Source organism: Varanus komodoensis, unplaced genomic scaffold (genome assembly GCF_004798865.1).
Source record: "Varanus komodoensis strain SLA01 unplaced genomic scaffold, ASM479886v1 scaffold18_1, whole genome shotgun sequence".
Lineage (NCBI taxonomy): Eukaryota > Metazoa > Chordata > Lepidosauria > Squamata > Varanidae > Varanus > Varanus komodoensis.
This window is the reverse complement of record NW_025335548.1, coordinates 108,086-120,114: the sequence shown is the minus strand read 5'-3', so window position 1 is coordinate 120,114 and position 12,029 is coordinate 108,086. Positions and strand designations below refer to the sequence as shown.

The window sequence follows — 12,029 nt, the reverse complement described above, 5'->3', positions numbered from 1 at the left end:
AACGGTGGCCACGCTCGCTTGCTCGGCATAAAAACTAACCAAGGAGAGTCCATCATCAGCCATTGCAGCTCTCTTTGTTGAGATGCCCTTTCTAAAATTCAGCCTAATCCCCTGGTTTGTAGTTTGACCCTGATGACCAGTTCCTATCTTACAGAGCAACAGAGAACAATGTTGCTCCATCACCAATTTAGTACGCCTTCCAACATTAGACAATGGCAATGACACGATCCCTTAATCATCTCTTCTTATGGTGATCTCAAATGCTTTGGCATTTGTCTCTGCATACATCTTTTAATCCAGGTCCTTCACCATCTTGACTTCCTCTGGGCACCTAATCTACATGCCCTCAGGGCTATTCATCAAGCTGGGATGTGGCCTCACCTTTCCTATGCTGGAAAGGTGCAGGCCTGCAGCTGGCTGGGTGACCACATGTGGAAACAGAGCAGGGAGTAAGACTTGATGGCCTTTTAGGCCCCCTCCTTCCCTGCAACGCTTCTGTTTAATCTGAAATCAGTCAGAACAGAGCGCTGGATTCTAGTTATGGTCCAACCACAGCAGAATAGAGTGGAATTGCTTCTTGCAACCTGTTGGGGCATCCTAGAACTGCACTGCCTTATTTGCCCCCACACGGCACTGGACTCCTGCTTAACTGTGATCCACTCGAGCCTCTAGATCCGGATGGGCAACCAGGTGCCCTCCAGATGTTTTGGAGCTGTGCAGCCATTAGAGGGCCCACAAGTGTAGCATTTAAGGACCCCTGTTGCAACCTGTCTGCTGTTCACCCCCTTCAGAATTGCAGCTGACGTATGAAGCATCAAAATCTTAGGCTGAAAGGGTTTTAGCATTGCTTGAAGCGATCTGCGTAAAACAAATGGCTCCGTCCAAAACTTCAGTTGTGTTAGAAGCGAACACACGCAGGTATTCACATGGGACGCCGGTGCACATTCCAGGCACATGTTTGTGTAGTCTGGAAATCCATGAGCTGACTTGCCACCCTTCCCCTGCTCCTCTGCTGAGGTTTTGTTTGCAACAGCTGTGAAAAACACTGTCGCTGTGCATTCCCAGCAGACAGAAGCTCTTTTGCTTCTAGTGTCTTCTGTTGGAGTTGCATATGGTTTTTTGCTTTGCTAAAATTTGCAGTATGGAATAACTCACTCTTTTCTTCCCTCTAAAGCATTTGGGAATAACACGTGAGTGTGGAAAGAACCATTAAGCAAAGTACATGAAGACATTTATGTTTATAATGTGAAAATTTTAAATATATCTCAAGCATACCAAACAACCGTGGTGACCAGGTGCTAGCAGGTTTGGTGGATGTGGCAGGAATTTATTCACTTTAAGTATTTTCATGTTCTCTTTATTATTCGTTGTTTGCTAATGCTTATTTTATTTATTTATAATGCTTATCTGCTGCTTGATTTTCAAATAAATAGCAAATAAATTGAAGATTTCCAGTGAAGAGGTGAATGATTTGCTACTGTATTCTAGATCTTTGCCTTGCTCCTAGGTTTTACTTGATTATCATTTTTATTTTATTTTTATTTTATTTCATTATTATACTGCAGTTTTAAATTTTTAGATTGCATTTTATTGTGGTGTATTTTATGGATTTAATTGTGAAATACCCAGAGAGCTTTGCCTCTTGGGCAGTATAGGAAAAAAAAACTCTAAATACACCCATTAATTCTTTGGAACCTAATAAAATTCTTGTGCATAATCTTTTAAATTCACTTTGAGTTAACTTTGAAGCAAGTACATGTGATGCCATGAGATATAACAAAAAGGGCACAATCTAATGAACCTAAGCCCTCTTAAGTCCTATTGGCACTGTTGTAAAAGCATCCAACTCTCCTGTTGAAGTAAGCAGAACTTAAAATTCAAACAGAAGTAGGGACTCTTTATCTGAAATATTTAATTTTTCAGGCTTTTATTTTTTTTTCCAATTTCCTTTTTCAAATCTTCTTCATAAAATCTGCTATGAGACTTGGGAATAGGCCGAATCAATATGAAGATTTATTCATTCATTTGTATTTCTATCACACCTTCCTTCCCCTGTTGATGTCGGGGTGGCTGCGTGTAGTCCTTTGGCTGGTTGGTCGTGTGCCTTCAACCCACGCCCCAGGACCTTAATTGATTTTGACAGAGATTACTAAAGAGGCTGTTGTAGCATGAGACTGTTACCCACAAAAAGTGCCACAGTGCTATTTTATGGTCTTGTTCTTTCCCTTTTCTTGCAAAAACAGAAAAGCCTTGATCATGGTGCATTTAATTAATTGCCATGGAATACAATTTAATCAGGGTGTTTCAAGAATAGTGTCATTTGGCTGGTTTTATTTAAGGAATGTCTATGCTGCTGTAGTTATGTGGGTACAATGAGAAAATGATACAGCCTAAATCCTGGCACATCCTACCAATCATGAATACAGGAAAAATGAAATATATCTAATTTCTTGCATCCAGTGCTGGTTCTGCATCAAGTGGACCTCTTGAAATGAATGTGATTTATGTTAACCTTGGAAATGGTCCACTAGCACAAGATTGCATAAATGAGATGTGAGAAATAGAGTACGTTCCTCTTCTCCTCTCTAGTCTCCAAAGACAGCTCCCGTTTCTTTACCCCCACAGTTTTTAACCACCATTAAAAGGTGCATCAGCACAAATATCCATTGTGCCTGAAGCTAAACAGGATTCCCTGTCAACCAGGCTTTGAAGCCCAGCTCTGAACAACTCCTTGTCAAGAAGGGATCCTGGTTAGCACTAGCGATGATTGGCATCTGCGGTGCTGTGATCCTGTACCATGGTTAAAATCGGAGGGGAGCAGTCATGATCAAGAGGGAATATGAGCTTGTCCCCAGTGTGAGGCCGACTTGGAGTAGGCCCATTGACATGAATGGGGCTTGACCCACATGGGCGCTGGATACAGCTCTCGTGTTCTTCTGATGGCCAGGCCAGGGTTTGAGAGCAGGACACCTTCCAAAGCTCTTTGGCACTAGCAGCTCGATGCTGCTCGGGACAAGATGGCCAGCTGCCTTTCGGAGGCCCTGCTCCTGAGGTCAGCCCCGAGTTATGCCTGGCTGCCTCATTGGCATGCATTGTTCTGGGAGGGGCACCAGAAAGCTGACCAGCTGTAGCCACGAATCAACAAGAGACTGTTCAGCCCCCGAGTGGAAGTGGCAGAGCAGTGCCGGAGTGTTATGTTAGGATGCTCCTTCCAGAAGGCGAAACAATGCCATGAGTGTCTGGCACACAGTCGCCTTGTGTTTGCGGGGTGGGTTATTCAGTAATGTCAACCTCTGTGAAATTTTAGTGGTAAGGATTTGGTCACCGCTGCGAGGCTTTATTGCAAGCGGGAAGTTGCCTTCATAAGGGAGTGTGAATGCTTACACAGAAGCTAACGAGCTTGGAGGGAAAATGCCGTGGCTCGGGTTAACCTCTTCAAGAGCGATCCTGCCACGCCTCAGGGTGAGGTGACGCGATCGGTCCAGGGGGCACCGTGAGGGAGCACGCATGAAAGAAGAAAGAGCGACCTGTTGCAGCCAGACTTGTGAAGGGATTGCGCCGTGCAGGGGTAAGTGGCCTGAAGGCCTTTGGATTCCGTTGTAGGCAGCAAAATGCCTCGGACCAGCATCGTAACCTCTCCTGAGGTCTGCAAAGATACTGACATTGATAGGAGAACAAGATGGCTCATCTACCTAGCCAAAGAGGCTGAGGAGAGACTGTTTTGAAAAGAGCAGCCTTTATGTACGTGCAAACTACAGTCTGATCAGACAGTGGTTTATGGTCTGTGATCGCATGTGTCTGAAATGCCTTGCAGCAAAGCCAGTGCGTAACCCCTTTAAGAGTAGAGCATTGGCACTGAAGGATTTCGCTCTTGCAAAGATATCCAGGACACGAGGCCATGGTTGCGTGGGCCAGTTGGATAAAACCCACTGTCCACACACTCTGTGTGTGCGCCATTTGCATTTCAGAGTTGTTATAGCAATTCCTTCAGCTTGGGATAAGCCAGCGCCATCAACTCTGGGATTCAGGAGGAGGCCTTTCCCAGCCCTTCAGCCTGAAGTACCTTAACTTGCTGTTCCCAAGTTAGAAATTAAGCAGCTAGAGTTCTGTAGTTAATGTTGACATGGAAACATCTTAGAAGGCTTCCTCCCAGGTGAATATGCATAGGATTTCAACCTAAGGTACATGGTGTCATTATTCTGGAACAGAGGTATGGTTCTCTCTCTTCTGTTAACCCTACAGATAACTTGAGAAATATTTGCAAATTCTGCTCTTACCTGCATAGCATTTAAAATGCCATGGGATTGTAATTCGATTTTTTTAAAAAAATTAAAATGTTGTGGTCAAGCCTCTTTGAGCTTCAATTCACTACATCTATTTACTTTCTGGGATTTGAATTCCAGATTCATAGACATTATGAATTGTTCTGTGAAGGAAAAACAAATAATGCATTGTAGAAAACTGACCTTCCAAGGCAGTTTAGTTTTGTCACTTTTAAAAACTAATTGCTTGTCTATTGCACTATGAGATGCAGGTCTGGATTTATTTTATTTTTTGGTTCTTCAATAAATAATTTGCCACGCAGTTATGCAAGTCATTGCTAATTGGGAACAGATGTAAAATCCAGTTGAGTTTCAGAAGCATGACCAACTATTCTAAAAGTGCATCATTTATCTTATAATATTGTTGCAAAGGTTCATTTGATTTTTTGAAATCTGAGCTCATACAAAGAAGATTGCAAAATAGTTTTAAAAATATTTTTGTATACTTTTACCTTAGCCTTCAACCAAGATTCCAAAACACTGCAAAACATTAAACAAACTTTAATATAGCTTGCATGTTTTAACTGCCTTGCACAGCAGTTCTCCATCAAATTACTTAGAAATAAGCTTATTAATTGGATAAACTTTAGATAAGCTTATTTCTGGATAAACTTTTTTAGGCATATGCTGCTCCTTGTATTATGTCTACTCTAGAGTAAATCCAATTAAACTCAATAGGGCTTAATCTTAAGTAACTGGGTATGCGGTTGCAGTTGAAAGTGCTTAGAACATACGAGCTTATAAATGTATTAAACTATATTAAATGATGTTAAGGGAACAGCATTAAACAGCTGTTGCCTACAGGAAGCAGTACAACCCTTTAGTTCCTGGAAACCAGATATAACAATGAAATGCACAACTGCGTCCAGCATGAGAAAACACATTGCAGTGATATTGCGGAGAGGCAGCGCGACTCCGTGGCGTTCCATAACAGCTGCGTGTTCTGCATAAGGCCCAATTGTTCCAAGATCTTGGCACAGAGGGGAGCCTGAAGCCCTTGCCCGACTATCATCTTTGCGGTAACAGAGAAATGAGAGAAATAATGGAGAAATGAGGCCAGGCCAGCAATACGAAATTGCAGACACACTCATCCGGGCACCGGTATCAGAAGGGGTGTGCCTGTGTGCATCAATTGCTGGGCATACGAGTAGGAGCGGGATGATTGCACCCCCAGGCTGCTTGTGGGGTTCCTGCGGACACCCACTCGGCCACTGTGCAAATGGACAACTGGAATGCTGGGTGGAACTTCCGTCTGATCCAGCATCGGGTTTGCTGTGTTTCTGTGATTATGTATTAAGGGTAAAATACACACGACACACTTGGGAGGCCTGTTAGTCGCATTGGTTCATTTAGCAGCCTGTCCTAATACAGAAAGCTCTCAGTTTAGTTCGGCCTCCCAGTGCAGTCCATCAGGTTTTCTGGTGTCCTGCCTAAGCCAGGTTATGAGCAGAATCTCTAATACCGGAGATCTTTGGATTATTATTATTATTATTATTATTATTATTATTATTATAACATTTCTATGCCGCTCCTTGCCGAAGCCTCGGGGCAGCTTACAACACAATAAAATACATTGAAATACAATAGAACATAATAAATTACCATTAAATACAAAAATACAAAAAATACATTGAGTTACAAACATAATAATATAAAATTAAAATTATCAGTATAAACTAAGTAAATAAATAATATAGGAGGAGAAAAGAGAAGGAAGAAGAAGTTGCCCTGGCCAGATCATATATTTTAACAATTAAAATGATGTTTAAATAAAAAGGTCTTTACCTGGCACCGAAAAACCAGTAACGACGGTGCCAGGCGGACCTCTTTGGGGAGTGAATTCCATAGGTTGGGCGCCACCGCAGAGAAAGCCCTCCTCCGAGTACTTACTCTCCTAATTTCTGTCATGGAGGGTTCCTGGAGAAGGGCCTCTCCCGCAGATCTCAAAGGGCGGTCGGGCATATACGGACGTAAGTGCTCGTTCAGGTAGCCAGGACCCAAGCCGTTTAGGGCTTTGTAGGTCATAACACCTTGAATTGGGCCCGGGCTTCAATGGGAAGCCAGTGAAGCTGACGGAGGACTGGAGTCATGTGAGCATAACGCCCCATCCCCGTCAGCAACCTGGCAGCTCTATTTTGCACCAATTGAAGTGTTCGGACCGTCTTCAGGGGAAGCCCCACGTAAAGCGCGTTACAGAAGTCTAGGCGGGAAGTCACCAGCGCGTGTGTCACCGTCGCCAGGCAGTCAAACTCCAGGGAGGGGCGCAGCTGATTAATCAGCCGAAGCTGAAGGAAGGCGCTCCTCGCCACCGCTGTCACCTGAGCTTCCAAAGAAAGCTCCAGGTCGAGGAGTACTCCTAAGCTGTGGACCTTGTCCCTAAGAGGGAGTGTTGCACCATTCAGGACCAGGTCAAATCCACCCTCTCCGAAGCCCGATCCGCCAACCAACAGGACCTCTGTCTCGTCTGGGTTGAGTTTCAGTTTATTGGCCCTCATCCATTCCATTACTTCGGCCAAGCACCGGTTCAGCACAGCCACTGCCTCACCTGGATTAGTGGAAAATGAGAGGTAGAGCTGGGTATCATCAGCGTACTGATGATTCTGCAGCCCACACCTCCTGATGACCTCTCCCAGCGGTTTCAAATAGATGTTAAATTGCAGAGGGGATAGAATGGAGCCCTGTGGTACTCCATGGCATAGCTACCATGACGCAGAGACATGGTCCCCCAGCACTACCTTCTGGAATCGACCGTTGAGATAGGAGCGGAACCATTGCAAAGCAGTGCCTCCAACCCCCAATCCCGCTAGCCTATCCAGAAGGATACCATGGTCGATGGTATCGAAAGCCGCCGAGAGGTCCGGAAGAACCAACAGGGATGCACTCCCCCTGTCCTTCTCCCTGCACAGGTCATCGTACAAGGTGACCAAGGCAGATTCAGTACTGTACCCAGGTCTGAAGCTGGACTGAAAAGGATCCAGATAATCTGTTTCATCCAAGAGTGCTTGGAGTTGTCCCACCACCACTCACTCCAACACCTTGCCCAGAAACGGGATGTTGGCCACAGGTCTATAGTTAGTGGCCATCTCTGGATCCAGTGACGTTTTCTTCAGGACCGGTCGTATTACCGCCTCCTTTAAAGGGGCAGGCACTCGACCCTCCCTCAGAGAAGCGTTAACCACTTCCAAGATCCAGGTCCCAATCCCGTGCTTGGAGTTATTTATTAACCAAGACGGGCAAGGATCCAATAGGCAAGTGGTGGGACGTTCTCGTCCAAGTACCCTGTCCACATCATTGGGCCGCAATAATTGAAATTCCTCCAACAATTTTGGACCAGACGGTAGCATTGGCGTCTCCCCAGAGACCTCTGATTCATTAGTGGAGTCCAGCTCGTGACAAATCTGAGCGATTTTCTCCCTGAAATGCCTGGCAAAGTCGTCACAGCGGGCCTTTGAGGGTGACATCGGATCTTCCTTAGGACCTGGGTGAACCAGGCCTTGTACCACTCGAAAAAGCTCCGCTGGACGGCATTGTGAGGAGGCAATGGAAGCGGAAAAAAACTTCTTTTTCGCCGCCTTCACCGCCACAGCATAGGCCCGATAGTGGGCTCTCAAGTGTGTTCGGTCAGATTCATCCCGTGATTTCCTCCACCTACGCTCCATTTGTCTCCCAACCCGCTTCATCGCCCACAATTCAGGTGTATACTAAGGGGAAGAGCGGACTCTGCCCGGTGGGAGAGGACGCTTGGGAGCGATCATGTCCACAGCCCTGGTCATCTCGCCGTTCCACAGTTCGACCAGAGCTTCGACAGGAGCACCAGTCTTGTCAGCCGGAAACTCCCCCAGGGCCTTCAGGAATCCATCCGGATCCATCCGGCTCCGGGGGCGGGCCCATACAATCAGGTCCGCACTCTTATAGAGGGAGAGTCCTCTCTCGAGCACAAACCTCACCAGGAGGTGATCTGACCATGACAGGGGAGTCAAACATAAGTTCCTCACCCTCAGGTCATCCTCTTCCTGCCCCGTCGAGAAAACCAGGTCCAGAGTGTGTCCACGTTGATGGGTCGGACCGATGATGTGTTGAGACAGGCCCATGGCCGTCATAGAGGCCATGAAGTCCTGAGCCGCCCCGGTCAGTCCAGACTCGGCATGGAGATTGAAGTCCCCCAGGACCAACATCCTGGGGGTCCTCAACACCAGGTCCGAGACGGTCTCTGTCAGCTCAGATAGGGAGACTGCTGGGCAGAAGGGTGCACGGTACACCAATATAATCCCCAGTCTGTCTCGTTCGCCCAACACCAAGTAGAGGCACTCCAGCCCTGGTCTCGAAGGGACCGGAAGACCCGTGAGAGAGATGGAGGCTCGGTAAACCAGCGCGACTCCCCCTCCCCTCCCTTCTGGGCGTGAACAGTGTTGAACCAGATACCCGGGCGGGCACAATTGGGAGAGGGCAACATCCCCTCCCTCTCCCGCCCAGGTCTCCGTTATGCAAGCCAGGTCAGCCCCCTCATCCACAATCAAGTCATGGATGAGGGAAGATTTATTATTGACCGACCTGGCATTGAGCAGCAGCACCGTCAGACCCGAGGGGTGGTTGACAAGGCTACCTGGCGCCCTCTGGCTGGGGGCAGAACCAGAAGGAGGGATAGGTGTCAGCCATCTGTCCATCCTTCTTCTACGTGGACACGTTAAGCCCCTATTGCTGTAACGACCATTGCCCATGACCATGCCAATAGCAGCGCCCGTGTGTTCCCCAGGATATATAAACGGCGACATGGCCAGGGATGACTCAAAGCATTGATTAAAGCAGGGTAAAATGATAAAGCAGGTTGAAGGAGGAGAAAAAGAACGATAAAAAGAAAAAGAAAAAAAATCCTTCCCCTTCCCTAAGATTCAGCAGTAGGCAAGCCTATTTCAACAAGAGTCCTTGGCCAGCCCAGCCCCCCCTCTCGTCCCCCGAACGGCACCCCAAACGGCGGCGACCCCCTTTGGTTGCTGCCCCGAGGCCGCCGGCCCCGGCCGCTGCTTTGTGGCTGCAGGGCGCCTCCGAGTCCCGCCCCGTCGCGCACCGCGCGCGCCCGATCATCTGGGCCGGTGGGCGGCGCTCTCCGGTGCCGCGTGCGCCTGCGCTGGCCGGTGGAGCTGGCTGCCGTCGACGTCGTGGCCGCGCGCGTCTGCCTGCATTCGCTTGCCACGCGGCGGCTCTTTCCTCCAGCGCGATGGAGCGGTGTGCTGCTGGAGGTGGGCGGAAGTCTTTCTTGCAGCGCGGGATCAGTGTTTCCTGCCCGAGGGGCTGTTCCCTCCTGGCCGCGGCCACTGCTTTGTGGCCGCAGGGCGCCTCCGAGTCCCGCCCCGATTATACTTTTCTAAAGTAGTCCAAAGGCTTTAGCTAAGTTCTGATGTTACACCATTCCATGAGTTTGTGTTGAGCAGGCTCCGCCTCCCCCATTGCCTTCTCTCTTGCAGCAAACAACAGCAGCTGAGCCAGCAGGCCCTACCTGGGGCCCCCAGCCCTGGATCCGCAGGGACCTCCAGTAGCACCCGCACTGCACTCCCTGTCCTGGAACCTGGAAGAAATCCAGATACTAGTTATTCCTTCCTGGCAGCCTAAACTTTTTCAGGGTGGGGATGAACAGGGTAAAAGCAAAGCTTTGCCTCCTGGTCCCACCTAGTCTTCCTCTGACCAGACAGAGCTTTCCTTTTTGCACTTTTCCCACTTCCATTCCCCATAATTCTCACAATTTCTTCCCTCCAACCCTTTCGTTGCTGTCTCTTTTCCTTTAGCCAGCACCATTCCCTCCCTTCCCAACCTCCAAACATGGTCTCTCTTTCCCCTCTGCTTCTTGCATTGCTGTTTTCTCTCCCACATGGCTCTCCCAATGTCTCTCTCCTTCGTGGCTTCTGGCCTTGCTCCTTTTCGCCCCTCTTTCCTTCCACTCCTCCCCTTTGCCGTGCTGTTTCCCCACCCCTGCCCCCAACCTTTGGGCTCACTGTCCCCCCCCATCTCTTGAGCTCACTTCAAGGAGCCTGCTCGGGCCGCATTCTCCATGGACGACATTTTGTGGAGGTGCTCACAGCAGTCCTGCAAATACCCAAGTGGGCCTGCACTTTCTCAGATTCCAGAGTCACTGGCGATCTCTGGCCTGCGATTCACAGTTGTCCTCATAAGGATGAAATTCCAAGGGCCTCTGTGTGCAAGGACAGTCCTTGGCCCAGAGCTTTATGGAGGTGACGCCTTCCATTTGCTTAGCAGGAGGGAGAACGTCCTTTTACGTGGACATTTTCTCGTGGGGTTGTCCTTCCTGCCTTTCCATGTGCTCCTGATCATTCCAGTACACGGCACAGAGAGGGGCAGCAGTATAGAACATTTCATAAGGCTTCTGTATGGAATAATGGCATCATCTGGGAAAATGCTGCATTATCCCAACTCTTTAAAAAAGCCACAGGAATGACTGGAAAACATGGAAGAGGCCCTAGACTGAGGATAATGTTGAGGGCCCATAATCTTCATGAGTGAGGGGTCACAAGTGCACAATGAATGGCTTGTTTAGCAAACCCCTAACACCAAACAGTGTTTTGTTTTAGTTTTCTAAGAAAGCGGGAGGGCAGGAGGGTGTGTGACAGCCTGAGCATCAAGAGAAAGAAGAGACACATTGTCTACATGAATTCACCTTTTTAAAAGATTCTATAGTTCTAGGAAATATCCCACATCCTAGTGAGCTTGGAATTTTTTCCCCAGATGATCACTGTGTCCCTCAAAGCGTGTGTTCCTCTTAAAAGCATCTCTTTCCAGGTTGGTTCGGATAACATGAGGGCACAATCCTGTGCACATTCAGAGAGGAAAGAAGCCTACAACTTCCAGCATTCCTCTGCCACCATGAGGAATGCTCAGAGCTTCTCAGCTAAGTGTAGTTAGAGTACTACATCTTTCAAATTAATTTCATCATATCATTTTCCGAGTCACTTTTCGGTCATCAAGGTAGAGCAGCAAATTAAAACGTACATATCATTTGTAGAAGATGGAGAAGAAGAAGCACTGATCTCAAATGAAGTCTGCAAATAGAGTTATATGCAAAGTTGACTTCTCTGGAAACTGCTGTGGTCCTTGATCAGGCCGTTCTTAGTCACTACTGGTGTGGTGGTGGTGAGCACAGCTGTCCTCAACTCCTAAATCAGCCCCTTAAAGCTACACGGAGCAGTAAGAGAATCTGAGCCGCTTTCCACAGGTCTTGCGGCTTGTGAAGAAGTCATTCAGTTCAGCTCTAATTTTGGCAAGGTTGCCTCACAGTTCAGCTGATCTTTGCATTTTAATTCCATGAGAAAAACAAACTGCAAACTTGGAACTCATTTATGTGGCTTCTGAAATAGGAAGTTCTCTCAAATGTGTAAGTTCGTTGCCTGTGATAAGCCAGGCATTAGCTTTGCAGATGTCATGTGAGGGGATTGGTGCGTGTTTGGCTGCTGTGGTGGGTCCATTGATCAACATGACATTTGATCAATGTGCAGCAGGACTTCCAGCCAGGACTGTGAGCTGCCCACTTCATCTTCGCCTTGTGACTTTGTAAGACCAGATTTGAACTGGCATCGTTTCTGCCTGCCTGCGTCTTTTCTTAGAATGACTTGAATGACTTGCACATTTGTAACCATCAGTGTTTTGTATCCTCCCAGCATGTGAAGCCATTCCTTACTATCAGGCAATGATTAGGGAAGA

At 47.7% G+C, this 12,029-nt stretch overlaps 1 protein-coding gene across 1 annotated transcript in view; it reads left to right on the top strand.

Annotated features, from left to right (window-relative positions):
* Positions 1 to 12,029, top strand: part of WIPF1 (WAS/WASL interacting protein family member 1) — a 73,392-nt gene that overhangs the window by 4,098 nt on the left and 57,265 nt on the right. The gene's annotated exons all lie outside the window — the stretch shown is intronic.